The sequence below is a fragment of the Ursus americanus genome, chromosome 7, assembly GCF_024610735.1.
Source record: "Ursus americanus isolate L20-20 chromosome 7, mUrsAme1.1.p, whole genome shotgun sequence".
In the NCBI taxonomy this organism is placed as follows: Eukaryota; Metazoa; Chordata; class Mammalia; order Carnivora; family Ursidae; genus Ursus; species Ursus americanus.
In genome coordinates, this window is record NC_142133.1 from 46,342,209 (window position 1) to 46,365,979 (window position 23,771).

Here is a 23,771-nt window from a genome sequence, read left to right on the forward strand (position 1 = left end):
GAGGGGCATCATGAAGTCCCCAGATTTGTGGCTAGTCGATCGGAAATGCAAGGAGACTAGGGACCCCACATATAGCTGATGTCTGAAGTAGGAGCAGTCTTACTGGAGACCACGCCCTTAAACTTGTGGAGTCTAACACTAGCTTCAGGTGGTCAGCGTCAGAATTGAATTGTATTTTAGTATAAGAGTTACGGTCAGAATATAGAAACTCTTTTACTTGATGGTATACTGTGAGGATCTGAGAAAAAATTTGAGTGGATTCCCAAAGTGTCAGGAACACTGGTGGCTTATACTTTTTGTTGGGACTTTATTATTTTAATTGTCATTGGACTTGACAGTTATTGTCTTTCCCTAAAATTAGCACCTTCTTTAAAGGATGAAAATTACTAATTGATGTGGTCTTGAAATTCAAGACAAAATAGAAGAAGTACGAAACATAATAAGGAGCTCAATCAAGACTGGGAAGATAAACTACAGGGACGTAGGCATGTTTGTCAGGTGAAATAGTCATTACATTATAAGGCTTAAATAAAATTATGCAAATCATTACAAGTGCAAACAGTAAATGCAAATTGAAACCACAATGGGACTTCCGTGGAGGATGGGAGTAGGAGGACTCAAACCTCACTTTGTTCCACCACCGATACAACTAGATAACACCCACATCAGTGTAAATAACCCAGATAATGACCAGAGGACTGACAGAACAGACTCTCCACAGCTAAGTGTAGAGAAGAGGCCCCATCAAAGAGGGTAGGAAGGGCAGAGAAGCAGTCTGAGCTAAACAACCTTCAGGACTGTCTGTAGGAGGGAACAACTCCTTGGGCATGAAGACAGAAAGAGATCCTCACAGATGTACCCCAGGCATAGGAGACCCACACTGGCGTACTTTTGCCCGTTCTTAAAATTGACAGGGCTTAACACAAGGAACTTCAGAAATCAGTGGGCTCGATTCTGGGTGAGCCTTGCGGGCAAGAGGAAAATGAATCCTAGTCCTTAAAGAGACAGCACGACAAACAACCCTGTGGAGAGGGAGCATCGAAGCAGCAGTTTGAAAACATGCCTGGGGTATACAGGAGGGAGATTTCCTTACTAATCTCAGAGCCTGTGCTGGAGGGGCAGGAATCAGTGGAAGACTCCTCCAAGAAGAAAAGATCCTACAAGGCGCCATTTCCCTCCCCTGCCCCACAGCCTTATCTACACTGACCAGCACAGCACTGACACTTTCCACCTGGCCTGCTAACAGCTCGCCCAGGCCCCACCAAGTTCTCCTGCAGACACCCCTTTTAGCCAGGCCCAGCTCCAGGTCTCCTCCCGCAAGAGCCCTGCGCAAGCTAACTTCCAGTTCTTTTTGGTCTGCTAGATTCGCTCATTCTGACCTCAAGATGGATCGTTTCCTGGCTACTGTTGGAAATTTCATGGTTTTGAACTGCAAATCCCGGTGTTTTCAATTTGCTAGTGAATTCTGAATTTCAGTGCATTTTAAAATTAAATTATTTATTTTAGATATTACTTAAATTTGAATTTTAAAAGCTGACCAAATTAGACAAATTTCACTGAAAACCACCACCATTCATCTCATCGACTTAATATTTGGTATTAAGTCCCATTCAGGTCCCCCTCCTGCCGTTTTAGGTGCTATTTTTTGTCTCCACTGATCATACCACCTAATTTCAGTTGGCTTTGAATTCTTTGAGTCCATCTTCTGGGAACTACTTGGCTGAAAGTGGTATTTTCAGTTTAGCCTATTTCCACATAAGAGGCTCTTGTTACTATAATTGAAAAGTTGAAGGAACCCAGGGGATGGTAACTTAATTCTTTAATCTGGTGTCACCATACTTTATTGACTTTTCTCCTGGAGAAAACCACTTATAACACCCATTTAAACCAACAGGGAGCTCTTGGCTCACACCATCCTGTCCATAGCTCTAAAGAATATATATTGTAGAGAGTATGTTTAATTGTTCTTGCCTTCTCTGAACCTCTGGAGAACTCTGGTCTATGACACATACTTGATGCTTAGCACTAGTACTTATTTTGGTATTCGTTATTTGACGTAAATACACTTTCTTTTTAGTTGACCGCGATTATTCAGAAATAAGCCTTAGTGTCGTCATTGTGATGAGGTTGTGGAACATAGCTGAGGTTCAGTGGGGTGGAGTCCGGAGCCAACGACCAAGAAAGAATTCTTGAGACGTCTTTGGTGCAAAATGGTGGTTTATTAAAGCACGGGGATAGGACCTGTGGGCAGAAAGAGCTGCTGCCCCGGGTTGTGAGAGGTGGCTGATTATATACCATGGGGTTGGGGGAGGTGAGGAAAAAAGGGAGGTTGAGAAAGTACTTTCATATGTTAAAGAAGACTCGCAGGACACTGGAGGCCTTGCTATTGTCAAGTTAAGGTCGTTGACCCCTCTAGAAGGTGTTAATAGTGAGATAGTTGGGAGCTTCCCAGGAGAATGTTACTTTCCTCCTATCACACGTCCTTGTCAATGGGCTGCAGGTTTAAAAGAAATTCCATTTTATTTACATTTCCTTCTGCCTCAGTCTCCCTCAATTTTATGGAGGGGGTGGTAACGTTAGGGCTCCAGGAAACTGAATTATGGGTCTCTGGAAGTTAGGCTATTGATAAGAAAGCTTCTTCCTTGTAAATCACTCGGACATGTGTAAACTGAGGGAGAATTATGGGTCTTGCTGGACTGTGATCTCTGTCAGTTAACCATTTGTTTTTTTCTTTTCCTTAGTTTTAGGGCAGGCAGGAGTGCCGAGGAATGTTGCATACATGGGGGCGGGGGGTTGCAGGGTGTCAGTTTCTGCTTTGTCCTCAGCTTGCCTTCCGTTCCCTCATCAATTGCATGGTAGATTCCTGGATAGACTGATGTTTAAGAAACACTGAAAAGTGATGACAATTGGAAAACCTCCAGGTGCCTACCTAGGGCAATGCAGAAAGCTCAGGAAGCATGCAGTCAAAGCTTTGCATCTTCCAAAACTTCATAAGGGAAACGAAATCAGAATCACCCTTTATAGCTGTAATATTGTAGTTCACTGCAACAAAATGTGGTTGGATGGATGACACTTAATAGCTACTTTTTCTTTTCTTTTTTTTTTTTTAATAATGATTTTTTATTATATTATGTTAGTCACCATACAGTACATCCCCGGTTTTCGATGTAAGGCTCGATGATTCATTAGTTGTGTATAACACCCAGTGCACCATGCAATATGTGCCCTCCTTACTACCCATCACCGGTCTATCCCATTCCCCCACCCCCCTCCCCTCTGTAGCCCTCAGTTTGTTTCTCATAGTCCATAGTCTCTCATGTTTCATTCCCCCTTCTGATTACCCCCCCTTTCTTTATCCCTTTCTTCCCCTACTGATCATTCTAGTTCTTATGTTCCATAGATGAGAGAAATCATATGATAGTTGTCTTTCTCTGCTTGACTTATTTCACTAAGCATTATCTCCTCCAGTGCCGTCCATGTTGTAGCAAATGTTGAGAACTCATTCTTTCTGATTGCTGAGTAATATTCCATTGTATATATGGACCACAACTTCTTAATCCAGTCATCTGTTGCAGGGCATCTCGGCTCCTTCCACGATTTAGCTATTGCGGACATTGCTGCTATGAACATTGGGGTGCATATGGCCCTTCTCTTCACTACGTCTGTATCTTTGGGGTAAACACCCAGTAGTGCAATGGCTGGATCATAGGGTAGCTCAATTTTTAACTTTTTAAGGGACCTCCACACGGTTTTCCAGAGTGGCTGTACCAACTTGCATTCCCACCAACAATGTAGGAGGGATCCCCTTTCTCCACATCCTCTCCAACAATTGTTGTTTCTTGCCTTGTCTATTTTTGCCATTCTAACTGGCGTAAGGTGGTATCTCAGTGTGGTTTTGATTTGAATTTCCTTGATGGCTAATGATTTTGAACATTTTTTCATGTGTCTGTTAGCCATTTGTATGTCTTCATTGGAAAAGTGTCTGTTCATATCTTCTGAATAGCTACTTTTTCTTAATCCTGTACTTATTTTTCAAATAATTTATATTTTAGTGAGATTAAATAGTCACCATTTTCCAAATGTGGTAAAGAAACTAGCATTGGGTTTCACAAATTCTGATGATTATTTTCAGGAGACAAACATTCCTACTGCCCTGTGGCTTACCCTCACGGTCTAGCTACCAGAGAAATTCATCACCCTTACTGAGTACCTGAAGATTTCTCTATTGATTTTTTAAAATGTATTTTTAGCTGTAGGTGTGTACATTGTTAGGATTTTGCATGCTGAGGGGAGGCGCCCATGGGCTCTAATTTGCTCTTCCTGCTGTCTACTTTTACCCCTAAACCATTTCTGTTTTTAAAGTTTAATGTATCAGAAATCACAAACACTACATTACAAATACCACAAAATAGCTTCGCAAAGGAAAAATTCCAAAGGCTCAGATGTCTCCTGGAGTATTCTTTTCCAAAGTGCTCATTTGGAGAGGATGGAAGGAGGTCCTAATTCACAAATACCATTCTGAAAATATTGGCAATTTTTATTCATTGTTTCTGAGAAAGATTTGAGTAGTTCAATTCAAAATCAGGTAAATAGTACAGATTTTTTAAAAGGAGCAGTATATTAGCAATGAAAATAAGTTATAAGAACCATGAATTAAAATTAAAATAATAATTATTTCATAAAAAACAGTTTGCCGTGTACTTCCACCATGCCGCCCCACGTCCCCTCCCCACACACAACCTGTCTTTAATCTTTGTTGATAATCGTAGAATAGAATGGAATCAAATGTTGCTCAATTGTGATTATGTAGCTAATAATCACGTATCTTATGGGTTATAAGAGGTGGATGTATCTATCCCCTTAGTAATTAAATATAGACAATAATTGAACATATTAGTCCCATGATTTCGTTTTTTTAAATATTTTTAAAAATATTTTATTTATTTGTTTGAAAGAGAGAGAGAGAGAGAGAGAGAGCATGAGCAGGGAGAGTGAGAGGAAGAAGCTGAACCCTGCTGAGCAGAGAGACTGATGCAGGCCTTGATCCCAGGACCCTGGGATCATGACCTGAGCCAAAAGCAGATGCTTAACCAACTGAGCCACCCAGTCCTATGATTTCTTCTCTGTAAAATGAGGAAACTGCATGGGCTAGGGTGAACTTTCTGTAATTTCTTAGTAGGTATGATTAAATTGATATAGCAATGTATGCATTGATACCTAGCTTCCTGCTGCTCTTTCTAGTATAATTTCTTTAATAAGGTATCCATGTTAACATATATTTCTGAAAAATCAGCACAAGGGAGCTTCTGAGGACATTTTTTAATTGGGATAAAAGTTGCTTCCTAAATCTCTTTCTCCTTCCTACCTGCAGAGCTCTACTGGGTGTGTGTTGCTGTAACCAGAGCAATAGTAAAAATCCCGCTCCCTCACTCCTCTACTCTGGGACCCAATACATTTTTTCTCAGTGAACACACTGTTGACACTTTGGGTGAAATAAAATTCTCCGTTGTGCAGGATGCATAGCTAACCTAGCCCCAGCCAGGAAACGTCAGGAGTGATACCACCAAAAACACCCTTATCACTCTTCTAAATGACCTTGAACAGGAACACCACCATTCCTACTTTTAAATAACTGTATCCAAAAGCCACAGGAATATGACAGGCCTGAGATTTGCAAGATACCCCACAAGCCCCAAATCTTTGAAAGGCCAGGCAGGGCCTATACCTAAAATTAGCTTTACTTCACCTTCATTTGCATTTATTTTTCACTTTGAAATTTTATAGTGTGCGTGACCCAGCAGAGGGAATGCAAGGAGAGTGACCTTTACTCTCTGTCTTCCTTCATGTGTAGGGTTATCCCAGGCATTCTCAGTCTTTTCTCACCTGCAGTTAATAACATGCTGTGTTTCCATGTGGCTTCTTTCCCTTCTAATATTTCCATGGAGTATTCTTGGTGTCCAACAGGAAATTTTCTTGTGGGCACTGTGATCAGGGGTTTAATGAGAAAAAGAAGTGAATATTCATATTTCTTATAAAACGATGGTGAGCATTCTTTGATTTTTTTCTCTTTACTGAAAAAATGAAGGAAAAAAATCAATCAGTAAATAAATTAGAAAATACCTGCCTAAAATGAGATTTATTTGTTGAATATAATAAAAATAGGCAATGGAAATTAAAATTCCATGCCCTTTCTCTTCTCCTGAAGAATATGCATACATAATTTATATATATTTATGTAAAATGTGTACATATTTAATACATATTTATATAAATTTATATAATTTATATATATACAAATAAATAAATCTTCTGACTGATGTCCTAAAGTAGAGCATTTTTATATCAAAAGCATAGAGCTTAGGGGCGCCTGGGTGGCTCAGCTGGTTAAGTGTCTGCCTTCAGTTCAGATCATGATCTCAGGGTTCTGGGATAGAGCCCCCACACTGGGCTCCTTGCTTGTCTCTCTGCCTGCCACTCTGCCTGCTTGTACTCTCTCTCTGTCAAATAAATTAATAAAATTTTTTAAAAAAAATTCATAGAGCGCAAATTCACAAACCTCTCATCTAAAATACGAAAAATCACTCAGAGTCTTCCCTACCTTCTCCAATATTTGGGCTTATTTCTCAGACATACTTATTCATGATCATCATTGTTCATTCTGAAAAGTAGAGATTTCTAGACTAGCAGCTTTTATATACTTAAAAGCTGTTATTCCAGCTGCCTTTATGCACTAAGAACTTTTTTTCATTTAAATTCTGATGTATTTACTGAATGTCTAGGATACTGAGCTATATACAAGGATGCAAAGCTTCAATGTTCTTTGTGCTTAAGGATCTTTCAATACAGATAGAATTGATTCTCATGCTTTTGTTGTAAGTGCAGTGTAGTATGTATATAGTCTAATGAGGATTCAGCTAGCAACAGGTGAATACGCATCAGCAAGATCTGGGGACTGAGACTAGGCTCAAAACACAGTAGGATTAATTTATGTATAAATATATAATTTCTGTCTTTCTATTCATATCTATATATATAGAGAGAGAATTTACTTTTTTATTATATGGAGTATGTGTGTGTGTTGTGTACTATATATAAACATTTATATATATGTAGTTTATATAGTATGTTTCCACAACTACCTTATATGGGCCAACATGGCAGAACCTTATATTTCTTCTTCAATTATTAATATATCTAAGGCATATTAGAGTGCAAGGCACTGTCAGGCACTCATTATACACTTGTTCAGTAAGTTCACATCCAAGCTCACTGCACTTCTCTGTACCTCAGTATCTTCATCTCTGTGTTTACTAAGATGAGCTCTGGGTTACTGTAAGGCTCTCACATTATTAAACTTCTTTAACGTTTGTATGGATGCACTGGTTTTGTAATGGGTGCTGGGGGCCCATAAAGAAGAGAAAATGAAGGGAGTTTCCAAACATGTAGAGTTCTTCTGAGAAAGCGTTTTGAAGATTAATTTTGTTGAAGGCTAGTTCTGTGACATTTTCCTAGTAATATTCAGGCTATAGCCACCAGGGGCATACTCTGCAGCCTTTCTCTGTATTCTCACGTAGCCTAGTGCATACGTACTCAAATGTGAAAAAGTAAAGTGGCTGAAGTTAGGAGGACTGATGGACAAGGTAGATGAGCTAAGAAAGTTAAGGTGTAGAACTCATAGCCACAGTTCTTGGAGTGGGTTTACTCTCTCCCGTCTGCGTTGCTTCCTTTCTTCTAGTTCGCAACATTTCACCACTGTCTCCTTTTTTTCTTTTCTTACTCCCCTTATTCTCCCATTTACCTTTGTTTTTGTGCCTTGATTAGAAATCTGTCTGTGAAGAAACATTAGCCAAACTGGGCATCTTAATAAGTTCTGCTTATGGAAGATTTGTTAAACAATATAGAGAAGTTGCGGTTGACATAAGAAAAGCTTAATGAATATAATTTACAATAAAATTTAATTTCACTAAAAGGCAAAAGATACCATGACATATTTGTAAAATTCGAAAAAAGGACAGGAAAAAAATTTCCACATAGAAATGACAAAAGAGGGGCGCCTGGGTGGCACAGCGGTTAAGCGTCTGCCTTCGGCTCAGGGCGTGATCCCGGCAATCCGGGATCGAGCCCCACATCAGGCTCTTCCACTATGAGCCTGCTTCTTCCTCTCCCACTCCCCGTGCTTGTGTTCCCTCTCTCACTGGCTGTCTCTATCTCTGTCGAATAAACAAATAAAATCTTTAAAAAAAAAAAAAAAAAAAAAGAAATGACAAAAGATTTGTGTCCAGAATATATAAAGAAATCTTTAAGACCTATTAAAAAAGTACATAAAAGACATCAGTGGTATTTCACAGAAAAGATAAATGGCCAATAAAATATAACAATGAAAAAAATCTACATCAGTTTAGAAAGGTCTATCAAATTGCTTTAAAATTTTTCTGCATCAAACTGTCTTTGGAAGATCCCTGACATTTGCTCAGATACATAGCTCATAAGCAATCAGAACGTCTTCTGGTAAGAGAACAATAAAGTCATCATATCTTTGAAAGCTAGAAAAAAAAGGAAGTTTCAAAAAGAACAACTTTTTTACTAGAAAATTTGAATTTGCTATAATATTAATAAAAGAAAGAGCAATTTAAAAATTTAAAAAACACTAGCTTTCCACTTTTCATCTTCTGTTGAAATCTCAGGTGACATTGACTTATTAAAACAATGTTCTGTGTAACCTGAAGCTATCCATTCACCTTCTATGACAATCTGTGCTCTACACTATTGTTCCATTAACCTAACTTTTTTTTCTAATTTGACTAGAATGAAGTTTAATCCTCTCGGTTTGTTTTCTACTTGCCTAAGGATAAAATCCTAGCTTGGAATCTATTCTTAGAATCTTAACCTCACAACATTCTGGCAGGACCCAGACTCTCTGAGCCACTCTTGACAGCCAAGGCTTTTCTCTTTAATACACTCAACTTCTCACTCTTCTCCACACCTGCCAGACTCCTTGACTCCACTTGGCATACCTAACTCTCTTTGGAAATAAAGATACAGTATTTTGCCTTTGTCAGATGATCCCTTATTTTATGTAAATTTCAATTTATTGGTCGTCTTCCCTCTTGGATCTGCTCTCATATGTAATAAAATTAGCTTGTTGACAAAACAACTAATGATATGACAATAAAAATTAAAATATCTGAAATGAGAGTATAAAATGCTTGAAATTCTGGACTGCAAGTACATAGGTGCTTATTGTGCTATACTTTATTTTTCTGTACTTTTGATATTTAAAAAAAAAATGTAAGACAAGTAAATGACCCATACTAAATGTTCATGGTGATACTTATTGCCCAAAATAACCATTGATAAGTTTGGGTATTTTTTTTTCCATTAAATATCATTGAATTACCTGTTTTATTCCTAAGAAAATTGATCTTGATGGCTTCTAATGTTTTTCCTAATTCTGCCATTGACCAAATAAAAGGATAACTTGTGCAGGAAAAAAAAAAAGTTTTTTATATGTTTGCCAAGAAAATCTATGAAAATTAAGAGTGTTTAAGGTAAAAAATGATTTAACTCTTAGAATGAAGATCTATGCCCATTATAACTGATGAGGTTGTGGAATATAGGTGAGGTTCAGTGGGGTGGAGTCCAGAGCCGATGACCAAGAAAGAATTCTTGAGCCGTCTTTGGTGCAGAATGGTGGTTTATTAAAGCACGGGGACAGGACCTCTGGGCAGAAAGAGCTGCTGCCCTGGGGTTGTGAGGGGTGGCTGATTATATACCATGGGGTTGGGAGAGGTAAGGAAAAAGGGAGTTTGAGAAAGTACTTTCATATGTTAAAGAAGACTTACAGGATACTAGGGGCCTTGCTATTGTCAAGTTAAGGTGGTTTTTCTCTCTAGCAAGGCATTAACAGGAAGATAGTTGGGAACTTCAGGGAGGAACATCACATATCCCACCCAGGAGTGGGGGTGGGGAGAGGTTGCAGGGTGTAGGCTTATGCTTTGTCTTCAGCCAGCCTTCTGCTCCCTCATCATAACCAGTGCAGGAACCTAAAATTATCTTCTTTTTAGGGACTTTTTATGTCTTTGAAATTATAGCTCAAAAGTGCCCTGATTATAATGTTTGATCGATAAGCACAAATTCATACGTTATCTCCTTCCTTTGATATTTAAGCTAATAAACATCAGTATTCTTGTCTATAATGTGTTTTTGAATCATATAATTAAAATATTTAAGTTAGCAGAGGAGTTAATGAGATCTTTGGGAATTTTATAATAACTTTTATTGTGTACCTAATTTTGTATTATTATCTTCAAATTGAGGATGGACTTAATCTAAGGTACATATTCAGCAGAGATTCATTGTAAAAAAGGATTTGGAATGAACGTATTTTTGTCCCCTAAAGGAAATGTTTGTAAAAACAATAGGAGGTAATATAACTATTCCATAATATCTTATATTGACATATTGACGAGGGAACAGAAGGCAAGCTGAGGACAAGGCAGAAACTGACACCCCGCAATCCCCCCACCCATGGGATGTATGTGACATTCCTCAGGCACTCCTGGCTGCCCTAAAGGACAAAGAAATAGTTAACCTATAGATACCACAATCCTGCAAGACTTAAGTCTCCCTCAGTTTGCAAATGTCTTAGAGGTTTACAAGAACAAAGCATTTCTATCAATAACCTAGCTTCCAGAAGGGAATGTAAATACAGCTAAATGTCTTACAACCTGCAGACCACAGACAGATACTTCTAGGAATCCAGGAAGTTCCCAACTATCTTCATGTTAATGCCTTACTAGAGGGGTAAACAACCTTAACCTGACAATAGCAAGGCCTCCAGTGTCCTGCGAGTCTTCTTTAACATATGAAAGTATTTTCTCAACCTCCCTGTTTCCTTACCTTCCCCCAACCCCACAGTATACAGCCACCTCTCACAACCCCACCCCGGGGCAACAGCTTTTTCTGCCCACAGGTCCTGTCCCTGTGCTTTAATAAACCCCCATTTTACACTAAAGATGTTTCAAGAATTCTTTCTTGGTGTCGGCTCCAGACTCGACCCCACTGAACCTCACCTATATTCCACAACCTCATCAAGATGAAAATAAATGGAGATCACATGCCTAAGTATAAAAGTAAAAGATGTCACCGTATATTTCCAAAATGTAATTCTATTTATTAATATAAAGAGTTCCTCTGCCACACAATCATAAACACTGTGGAGATAAAGTTTATTTGCATAAAGTCCACATGCAGATTTTGTTTTTCAGTTTGTTATTACATTGTGCTGTGAAACTTACATATGAAAATTTAAATCCTCAGTTGGTCATCTAAAAATCTATAAACCCGGCCATCATGATGTTTTGTCATTAGAGAGCTCAATAGATCCTTCTAGTACAAGTCGTTTTTGTAAATTAAAATTACAAAAATCAATAACCTACTATTTCCCGGATCAGATTAGTCTTTCTTAACACCATATAAATCATAAAATCAGTTATTAGTGTATGTAATTATGTAATGTCCTTTAGGAAAGTTATATTAATTCAAAATAAAAATCAGGACTTGTTAGTACCAATATTTGAAACCCTCATTTATATTGATTATTACAAATCCCTTCATCATTTGCTAAACTGAGACTGGAAGTTCTGTTACCTATTTTTAGTCAGTGACTCTTCAGTAACTGAAAATACTAGTGGAAAATCATACAATCCAGCCTCTCAGCAGTGATTCAGATATCCTAATGTTTCCCTAGTTAGTATGCTCACCTTTCTGATAAATCCCATCTTCTCACTCTTTGCTGAGGCCAAGCTCAAGGACCCACCAATCTACTTCATTTTTCACCACACTTTTCTTAGCTCTTCTGAATTGATGAAAAGCTTCTGTAGCTGGGTGTAATCAAGAAGCAGAACAACTATCAGTGATAAATAAGGAATTTATTGACAAGATTAAGCTTATGCAATTAGTGGATCTGGTGGAGAAGACTGTGCACACTGTTATCTTGTGTTTGGTATTTAGACTAACATCACTTCAGGTCAGTGAGATGAACAGCTGGGAAGGAAAGCTTTGTATGGACAAGAGCAAGGACAGAGACTCCTGGAGGACGGCTGGGACCCAGGGAGACAAACCTTAACTCCCAGATGAATCTCACCTTCTCCAGTCTCAGTGCTCAGATTTTCAGGAGACACTGGTGCCCTTTAGAGCTAAACATGTAGGATTCAGTGAAGCTGAAGGAGAAAATATGGTCAGAACCAGCTCAATAAATGATATAACCTTCCACTAATTGCTTAGGAAACAGAAGAAGTCTTAACTTTGATTCCTGTCCTCTCTAACTATATCTAACTGCTCATCAAGTTCTGTTATTACTACTGCTTTAATAGATTTTGAATCTTTCTCTCCCTAGCTCCATAGCTAGCACCTGATTCCAAGTTGTGGTCATATTTCAACTACGGACATTTCTTTTTATCTAAATTTTGAGTCATCCGACCCATCCCATCCCATCAGCACGATGGATTCCACACAGCACCCTTGCCCCAGCCTCAAATCCATCAGTAGTTTTCCATGACACTTAGGATGAAATCCAAAGTCCTTCCCTGAGCTCCAAATTGTTGCCCCCACCCCTTAATCTGAGAGTCTGTCTACTTAACCCTACTTCCTTCCACCTTTTTTTTCTTACTTTACTTCCTCTCTGGCACATTGGTCTCCTTTCTGGTTTTAGAATTATTCTGAAGTATTTATCATATTCCAGTTGTTTTTACTCTAAGCCAGATTATTTTTCCTCTAGCTCTTTATAGACAATTTATCTTTCTTAAAAAAAGAAGATTATTATTTTAGAGAGACAGCAGTTGTGGACAAGGGGTTGGGGGGGGCAGAGAGAGAAAAGAATCTTAAGCAGACTCCACACTGAATGCAGAGCCTGACATGGGGCTCCATCTCATGACCCTGAGATCATTATCTAAGCCGAAACCAAGAGTTGGTCACTTAACCGACTCTGCCACCCAGGCGCCCCTAAACTCCTTATTTTCAAGTTTCATTTCAAATGTCATCTCCCTGAAAATGATTTTTCTAATTATTATACTTGAAGTAAATGCTCCTCACTTCTCACCTTTACACACACACGCACACACTCAGTAACTATGTAATATATTTTCTTAACTTCTTCCTAGCCCTTATAATAATGAAACATATATTTGCAGGAACAAGTCTCAAAACAGAAAAGCAGGGTTTGGCACAGTACGGGTGAAAAATATTTGTAGAAAGACAAATTATCATTTCCATTTGCATTCATTTTATTAATCAAAATATTGAACGTCATCTTAAATGTTCATTTGCAGTTGGCAAGTCTTCTGTATGTGGACAGCCAAGTTATATCATTTTTTTCTCTTGCCTTTGTCTTATTCATAGAGTCTTATTTATTGCTGAGGGCTAATTACATATTAAGAATGTTTAGTTTTCATCTCTCATATGTGAGACAGAGTTTTCACTTGATTTTTCTAATTTAATAGTTTGTCATACAGATACTTTATGTCTTCTGTATCTAAACTATCTTTAACTTTGACTTTTCTGACCTAAGTATGCAAATGAAATTATTTTTCACCACAGCGTTAGAAACATTGACTAAATTTTTTACCTAAGGAACATACAACTTTATACTTTAAATTTATATCATTGATCCATGTGTGATATATTTTGTTGTATAATATGACGTAGGGGGTCTACCGTATGTGAGGACCTTAAGGTTTTAGTAAATTTATCTTCAAAATGAATTCCCACATGTGCAACTTCTTTTCCCAGAACTTTTCAGGTTATTATGTTTTATTTAAGTTTCTAAGTGTTAGTGAATTACTTAGATACTTGATTTTGCTTTTTGTTTGTTTTACTGTGGATTTGGGGGGGGGATAATGTAGTTTTGTTAGCTTGTGAAGCATTTTAGTTTTATTATCACCTACTAAACTGTGTAAATAACTTCCTATATATTCCTTCAAATGACAATATCAGGAAAAACTATTTCCATATGTTCCAGTTCAGATTCATATTTTTATTTTCTAGATAAGGTGTTCATCATAAACTTGAAACAGAACTAAAATAAATTTAACCTAAGAACAGCCATATAATCTAACATTAATATTTTTTTATTGAATGATTCCAAATAATGTAAGGATGTTCTAATCACAACTACCAGTAAAGTCACCTCTTACAGTTTTATTATATCTGTTTTCTTTCTTTTATAGCATTATGAAACATGAGTAACTAATTCTCTATTTAATATCTAGATCTTCCATTATCCTAATTATTATCAGTGAGTAGGAGTGTTCCCCTCTGTATCATTTAGAGCTACATCCAGAATACTGATCCTGACACATAGTATATCCCCAATAAACATCTGCTGAACATGTGAGTTCATGCTTAAGATGAAGTGTTTCCAAATGGAAATTAAGTACTCCAGAAGCTTCATGCAAATGTAGTTTAATTTTTGCCAAAGGGATTTTTTTTTTCTAGAAACTACAGGTATCTTTTAGTCCTTGCATTATATAGAACAACCCAGAGGCACCAAAACACATTTATAGATAATTCATGTTTGTTTAAAACATGTTATAGTGTCTTCCATGTGAGTATAAAATGCACAGGAGTCTGAAATTATCCCTAAAATATATTCTTAAGTACAAATTGGTAGAAAAAGAGAAAGCATCAATAATTAGGTCTTTTCTACTTCCTTCCTTTGTCACTGACATTTTGCATTTTGAAAGAAATTGCATGAAAACCAATTAAATAAACATTTTTAATAATTTGAATCTTATCAAAGCTGGTCCTACAACACTTACAAGTTATAAAACTCTGTAGACATAGGTATTTTTGAAATGCACTAGGAAGGAATATGTGAAAGCATCAAATCAATGAATTAATTTGATAATTATCCTGGAGATTGTTCAGGTGTATAGTTGGAGAGCCATTTTCCAAAATAGCCTAATTCCATTTCTAAGCTCATCTTCCTCCTACAAAGATGCAATTAATTGTGTGGAAAATTTCAATATTCAATGATCAAACATTTTTTCCAAGCATTTATCAACCATTTATCTAGAATATTTGATTCAATTGGCCATTATGATACTTGCACTAACAGGATAAAATAATAGTCTGTGTCAAATTAGCTCTTCAAATGGTCAAATGAAACAAAATCAATAAAGAAGCATTTTTGAGAGCCACTTTGGTCTTTTCTCCTCAGCAATGAAATAAACTATTATAATTCAATTTTCCTTAATTATCCTTGACCTTGATTTTCTTTTTTTATTTAATCAATATTCAGCTAAATCATTCTTCTGGCCCCAAATTTATCTTTTGGATCAGCTTATCAATACAAGGTTTTGTAAAAGTTAAAAGGTATAAATGTCCTATTTTTAGAGTTTTTATTTTATTTAGTTACTTTATTTTAATTCCAAACTATTTTTATTTTTAGTAGTAGATATTTGTGAGTTCATTGGTAACCAGACACATAGAATTTTTTTCTAAACCTATCTGGCTGAAAATAGTATGTATGAGGCTCAGAAAAAGTAATCCCTGCCCCAGATTGAACTTGGGCTTCCCTCAATTCATGATTTCAAATGGCTTCCCATCCGTATTGATTTCTTTCTCTCCTGAGCTAGCTAATCAAATCTCTTCATCCTGGCCCTGCAGTCCTCTGGCTGGTGCTCATCATGCTTCATTCTCTTCTATCGCTTCGTCTCTTTGAAAGTCTTCTTGTTATTTCTTCCTTTACTTGCCAGTGCCACTTCAAAGTTTTGACCATTTCCCCCTCTACAGGAAAACATCATCCCAGTGCAATTATTTGGTAAAAAAGCTAACAGACAAGGAGTCCAAATACTCTAGATCTGGGGCTGAATATGCCATTAAACAGCCATGCTGACTCTGTCAAGAAAATGCTCTCTGTTCCCTTTCTGTTCAGCGAGAATACATGTAACTATTCTCCTAGCTTGGAGGATTCTTGGGAGGATTCTTGAGAGGAAAGGTACCATAGAGTACCAGAAAAACTGTGGGATTTTGAACCAGATAATCCAACTTTTAATGCCACGTTCTATTGTGCAAAATTTAGGTTTGTTCAGAAAGGTATTTTTCGGTTATAACGGTCATATAGATACAAAAGTGAACATAGTTTACAGATCTTATTCTTATTAATGAGGAAACCAGGAAGATTGTTATATGTATGTAGTGTGTGTGTGTATGTGTGTGTACCGGGAATATAGAAATGATTATGTAAATGGAAGCAAAGCTGGTTTTTCCAAAGGGTAGGAAGAAAGAAAATTATTGCTTTATAGGACAAAAAGAGTTGAAATAACATCTATTAGTTACCTACAACTTACAAAGCACGGTACCTCAAAGACAACAAAAAGCTAATATCGGATAACCTGGAGGGATGTCCTCTAAATTACAAAGTTTTCCACAGAAATGCATTTTTTTCCTGAAATTGACTGAAAGCAAGTTACTTTACCTATTCATGCCTCTCCTTCCTCATCTGCAAATTGTGGATTTCTCACGTGAACTTTATGTTGAGGTAATGCCCAGGTAGTGACTGCTACATAGCTGAAACTCAATTAATAGGAAATTCCTTTTCTTTCCTAATATACATGACAACATAACTGAAATTGCATATTACTATTCAAATCAAATATTTTATTACCCCTTTAAGCTATACCCAGGAAACAGTGCTGCAGAATTATTGTATGTAATGGAAAGTTCAAGATTATTTAATTTATTTTTTCTTCTCACTTTCAGAAGAAATTTTTGAGGTCTGCAAGAATTAAAGTGACATGAGTGGGTCTTTTGTTCACTGGTAGTTGAACTTCAAGTTGTGGTCTAGATATCTGATATGCATTAGCATGCATTTAGCATGGTGAGGCCTTACCCATTATTTATAACCAGGATCATTTGTACCATTCATTACTCTTTATGATTTAGTTTGTGCTTTCAAATTTTGGCAATTATTAAGAAATTAATGTTTTCTTAGTGACATAGGTTATGCTAGAAGGTGGGTTTCTGTATATCCAATTGTGATTTGCCATTGTTGAAATTAATTTTGTTATTTTTGAGAATACATTCAGGTCTTAAGGTCAATGGACTTCATTTTTAATAACTGAATTTGAATATAGAAGATAAAGGCTTAAGTGAAATATTACTCTATTCACTTCCAATTTTCCTACACAATGTTTCATCAATATTATAATGGTTTTTGCTGTTCTTACAGAAACTTACCATTTTCTTTGGTCTATATTCTCTGAGAATGTTTTGGAAATTCTCGGTTTCACCCACCTATATCTATCCTTGAAAATAAAATGCCTCATTGCATATTTTTAGCATATATTTTAGAAACTAGAAACCATCAAGGTAATGTTTAGCAGGAAAAGTAGTTGCACTAATTTAGGTACTCTGGCTAATTAATACATCACTGGCAGTGCTAAATATCATATGCACTTGTTATAAAAGCTCCATTATCAACAAACTACATGTAGGCAAACATTAACAGCATGTGTTGGTCTTATTATCTACAATTTGACAGTATTCCCCTGAAGACTACCAGTACAGTTTCAAAGATAACATTCTTTGTGCTATTGGCACATAGATGTGCAATTGGATGAATAAAATATATCTGACAATGTTTAACTTTACTGGAACCATATGATCCGAGGAAACAGGCAAGATTAAGAAATCTTCCACTCTTTCATTTTCCAGAAATGACTTATTTCAAAGAAACATCCTTCCCCATAGGTCTTTGATAAGATTCATGGGGATTTCCCTTGTCTACCTATTACAAGCCCAGACACAGACCCTTTAAATTTCCATTTCTTGTCTCATCAATGATTAGCTGAACTACATGTCCCCACTGATCAAAAGGAATAAAATGCTTGTTAACCAAAGTTTGGTTAAGATTCTCTCCTTTTCCCAGCCCCTAAATTTTGACCCATGCTCAGCCTGGGCCACTGTATAGTCTCTCTTGAAAATAGGATGGCCTTGGGGTACCTAGGTGGCTCAGTTGGTTAAGCATTCGACTCTTGATTTTGGCTCAGGCCATGATTTCAGTGTTGTGAGATGAGCCCCATGTTGGGCTACATGCTGGGCTGGGAGCCTGCTTAAGATTCTCTCCCTCTCCTTCCCCCCCTCCCCCCACACATGCTCTCTTTCTCTCTCCCCCTCTCAAAATAAAGAAATACATACATACATATATAAAAATAATTTTTAAAAATGAGAATAGGATGGCCTCAAGATAAAACTTCTTCTGATCAACTGTCTGACCATGCTATACTTTCATCCCATTTCTATATGTCTGGTTCTTTGTATCCTTGTTTATTCCACCACATAAGAGAAAACCCTGGGGGTTTTTTGTTTGTTTGTTTAAGATTTTATTTATTTATTTATTTATTTATTTGAGAGCAAGAGAGAGAGCACAAGCAGGGGGAGTGGCAGAGGGAGAGGGAGAAGCAGGTTCCCTGCTGGGCAGGGAGCCTGATGTGGAGCTTGATCCCAGGACCCTGGGATCATGACCTGAGCTGAAGGCAGATGCTTAACCAACTGAACCACCCAGGTGCCCTGAGAAAATCCTGTTTTGTCTAATGAGTGAGATGCTTGCAGATCTAATGGTCAGAGCATTTTCTCTATAGCAATAGTCCCTTTTACCCTTTTTACAATAATTCTTTTGAATTAAATATCTCCTTTTGAGTCCATATCTGTTTTTGTTTATTTGACGTATCACAGACTATTTCATACCTAGAGGATAAATTTGGGTTGGTCTCCCATTATATCTACCACTCCTGTGTTCTCCTCATTCCCATAATCTTCTGGGTTCCCATCTCAGGTGACATGACTTCTGGATACTGTTCAGTTCCTGAGATTTCATTACAATGAAAAGAATAAAATGCCTAGGAAAAAAAAAAAAGAAAAAAAAAATATATATATATATGTATGTTTTTTTAAGAGAGAGGGGAAAAGAGTGCATGAGCAGGGACGGGGGGCAGAGGGAGAGGGAGAGAATCTCAAAAACACTTCATACGCAGTGCAGAGCCGGACACGGGGCTTGATCTCATGACCCTGAGATCATGACCTGAGCCAAAATCAAAAGTCCGACACTTAACCAGCTGAGCCACCCAGGCACACCTAAAATGTTTAGGAGTAACTTTAACCAAGGAAGTGAAAGACATGTATATTGAAAACTATATGGCGTTATTGAAAGAAATTAAGAAGACACAAATAGATGGAAAGATAACCATGCTCATTGATTGGAAGAATTAATATTGTTAAAATGCCCATACTACTCAAAGCCATCTACACATTCAGTGCAGTTCCTACCAAAATTCCAATGGCAATTTTTCACAGAATTAGAATAAACAATTCTAAGATTTGTGTGGAGCCATAAAAGACCCTGATTAGTCAAAGCAATCTTGAGAAAGAAGAACAAAGCTATAAGTATCATGCTGCCTGATTTCAAACTGTATTAAAAAGCTATAGTTATTAAACAGTAACATATTGCCATGAAAACAGACACGTAGATCAATGGAACAGAATAGAGAGCCCAGAAGTAAACCCACACATATTTGGTCAATTAATTTGTGACATAGGAGGCAAGAATATAAAATGGGGTAAGGAGAGTCTTTTTAATAACAGTGTGGAGAAAACTGGACAGCCACATGCAAAAGAATGTGGCTTCATCATTCCCATGTTCACTTCATCATTATTTATGATTGCCAAGATAAGGAAACTATCTAACTGTCCACTGATGCATGAATGGACAAAGAAATCGTCTTATATATATAATGGAATATTATTCAACTACAAAAAAGAATGAGATCTTGCCATTTGTGACAACATGGATGGAACTTGAGGACATTATGCTAAGTAAAATAAGTCAGACAGAGAAAAACAAATAACCTATAATCTCTCTTATATGTAGAATATAAAAAGAAAAAAGAAAGTTAAACCAAAAAAACCCAAGCTCATAGGTAGAACAGATTGGTGGTTGCCAAAGACAAATGGTGGGAGTGAGAAAAATGGGTAAACTTTTTTTTTATTATTGTTTTTGAGGGGTTTTTAATTTAAGTAAACTGAATTTTTTTTTTATTCAAGAGAAACCAAGGGAAATAACCACCTCTACTCCCCCAAACACACAATGAAAGAAAAAAAAAAGAAAAGAAAAATAAAAGAAAGGAAGGAAGGGACCTAGAATTAAAATTTTTGAATAGAAATGCATATGCACACCCAAACATGCTTATTTAGTATCATGTGTCACCCATTATCATTGGATATTTTAATAAGTGGTCAATGTAGAGAGAAATTTTGCTACAATACTTTAACATGCAATTCTCAGACCACATAAATACTGTGAAGTCATTTGTTCCCATGGTCTTAGTCATAAAACATTATAGTAGCAGTTAATACCTGGCCTACATGGATCAGTTAGAATCTCTTCTTAGTGAATTTCAAATTGAAGTTAAGAAACTCTGGTCCAGAAACCAGATAGGTAACTTACCTTCATGGAAAGGCAAGGAGTGGCAGTGAGAACAGTGGCAAATTAGAGAGTTTATATCTAGTGGTACCTGCTATTCACCTTCTATGTATGGTTAAACCGTGTCAGGTTCTTCCATATTTTCTAATCTAATTATTAAAGAAGCTAGATGTCAGATTTCCTTAGAAATTCTCCTAATTTTTAATTGTTCACTGAAATGTTTTAAAACTGCTCTCTATAACCAAGAAAGAAAATTGGTACTTTTTCCCTGGACACTAGTTTCTGCTTTGCAGCCTTAGCTCTATTTGGCTTGTGTTGCCTTATTTCCATGCATGATAATTTTATAGTATATTTTTGCAAATTGTGTGACAAACTAGCCCTAGTCAATGAACATTGCTAGATTAAAAGTCCTAATCTTTAATTGAGTGGAATAGCTATTGAATTATTGCTTCTAAACAGTAGGATTATATTTTAAAATTATACTTTTCAGACATTAGCCCAAGGGAGTAAATAATAGAGAAATATAGAATTATAAGAGGATGGTAGGTAGAGTCTTGGTGTGTGCAAGAGGAAGGTTTCCAGCTCCTCTAAATAATAATTAGCATCTGCATAATGATATACACTTAAATTCATGCCAGGACATTAATGAAATTGATGCACGGAATAATCCATGTAAGGCAGCTCCAAATGTGTTCATTTAACAAATTTTTAAAATGCAACCAAAGACTTGAAAAACAGAGATTTTAAGTAAGCACTAGACCAAAATACTGTTGACCTCATCTTGAGTTTCAGATTTCATCCACTGGGCCAGGCTGGTTGTATTGGAAACATTGAGTCTGCATATCCATTGTCATAAGCCCGCCCAAGGGGATGAACCAAACAATGTACTGACACAATGATTTTGAAACATAGAATTATACTCTACCTGATTTTAGTGTGTCTGATCTCACCTACAGAAGAAGGAATCCTGGATATTATCATCTCCTAACACTTCCATATTCAGGGGCATTCTAAGAAAGGGAACCACAGAGTGGCCTGACAATTGCCCCTAGCTTTTCGGTTAAAAACAATATTAAGTAAAAAAGTACATGCTGTGCTTACAACTGTGTGCTATCTTGACATCCAAAAATAATGATGACCAAGGGCAGTTTCTTTATTGTGTAGCATATGTGAATGTGATTATAGAACTTCTCCAGGACAGAATATAAATAGGACACTTTAAAAAAATTTTTTTACAAAATTTGTAGGATATTTTAAAACTTACCCCAAAAAACATGAAATTATTTTTGTTCCTGAATTAATCATGATTTGATTTTTGTTTGCCATACTCTGCAAACTAATGGTCTGAAAGAGGTATTCGGCTTTCCAAATTTCCCCAGTCTTTATTTATGGATTTCAAATCAGGTAGGAAGTTGGAGAATTTTCTGGTTCTCTTGGCCCAAAGTGATATCTGTTGGCCTTTAGGGAAAACATAAACTTGCTCTGTTTTCTGTCTCCCACCAAACACCGCTAGTGTTTTACTGCTTGGTAAGGGTATGACTTTACTAACGGGTACAGTTGTTTGTTCTCATACTACATTGACACATACCTGTAGATCCTCCAGCATTAAAGACTTATTTTTCCCAGCGGGCGTTTGTTAAAGATTTGCCAAGGGCCTCCTTCTCTTCAGGGTAGGCCTGAAGCTTAAGAGATCCAGGCAAAAATATTAGGTAATCCCCAGAGGAAGTATACATGGAGTGAATGGCTAAGCTTCTACTTTATATGAGACTGTGATGAATTTGTTAAATTAACATTTGTTAAGCAGAGCACAGACTGATGGATGATGAGCCATGATTCAACAAAAGACCACAAGAGAAGTTGAAATAAAGAAATGTATTACTCACAGGTCCTAGAAGAAGTACATGGAATGCTTCAAAGGGTCCGCAGGGGTAGGTAAAGTTAGGGTACAGGCAGAGAGATGTAGGACCATGAGACACAGGGTGTAGTGTTTTGGGGTTCCCAGGCTAAGGCCAGAATGGTTAATTTAAAACAAAAAGAGTGAGCTTTTGGTTAACTCCATGGGGGTCTTACCTAAGGGGTGGGGTATAAAAGGGGAAGGCCAAGGGAGGTAGGGGAGATTGTTGATCTGGCTGCTAGGGAGGTCATATCAGGAACTTGGCATTTACTTGTGACTTTGCAGGCTGTCATCTAGGGCATGTGTTTGCATGAGGGGCTAGTGTCAGTTCAAGGCCCTACCAGCCTCTGGGCCAAACGAAATGGATGCGAAGGCAGCAATATGGAGTAGGTGAGCTAAACTCTTTAAGGAGGAAATATCTTTACTTTTTTCTACTATTCCTTAGCCTCATCTTTGTCTCTTTTCAGTACAGTAGTAGCAAGTTCTTAAGAGCCATGTAAATAGAGTGTGAGCCTATAGGAGAATTAACAAGAATATAAGATTCAGTATTTAATCAGAAGGGTTCCAGATAGGTTTGGACATCAAACAGGAGTTATGATTTGCAGATAGGGGTTTGGAATATAATAATTTACAGAGTAACTTCATCTAGAATCTTTCTTTGTTCATATATCCCCCACTTAGTGCTAGAGTTATATCTGCTGTATTTTTCCCATATTAACCACAAAAGGTGTGAGTTAGCAAATGAGAAATGTATGGATTTGCAAACTAAGGTGAGACATGTACAAAGTCTTGTGTTTTGTAAGGTAAGCTTACGCCCCAAAAGGCTGTCATAGTTGCATTTACTGTGGGCAAAATCCCATGCAAAATTCTTAGTCTGAAAAAAATAATCTAAGTTTTTAAAAGGATAGATGTCCGGTTTCAGAGGTAAAGTGGACTTGTATGAAATCTCATATTGCAATGGCAGCCACATTTCTCATGAGCAAATTTATGCTTTGAGAAAGGGTATTGAATTTTATATCTAAGGTAATTAGTTTTTGCTAGGTATGGGGATCCTTTTCTGGAGATGCATTTGCTGTGCTGATGGGTAGAGTTTATATGAAGCACAGTACTATATCAGTATGTTAAAGCTATTTTAATGTTCATATTTAGTGATAGAATTGGATAGGAGGTGACTTGCTTTCTAAAATGTAGATGTTTGAGACTGGTATTATCATATTCATACAAACATTAATGACTCCTTGGAAGCTAGAAATAAGGGTCTTTCCATCTTCAAATTATTTAAACACAAAGATTCATTCTAAGGATTCTGAAAAGATAACTGTTGCCAAAAATCCTCCATCAATAATTATAATAATAAATCTATTAGATTTTTTTTCTGTTAGAACAATAGAGAATGAT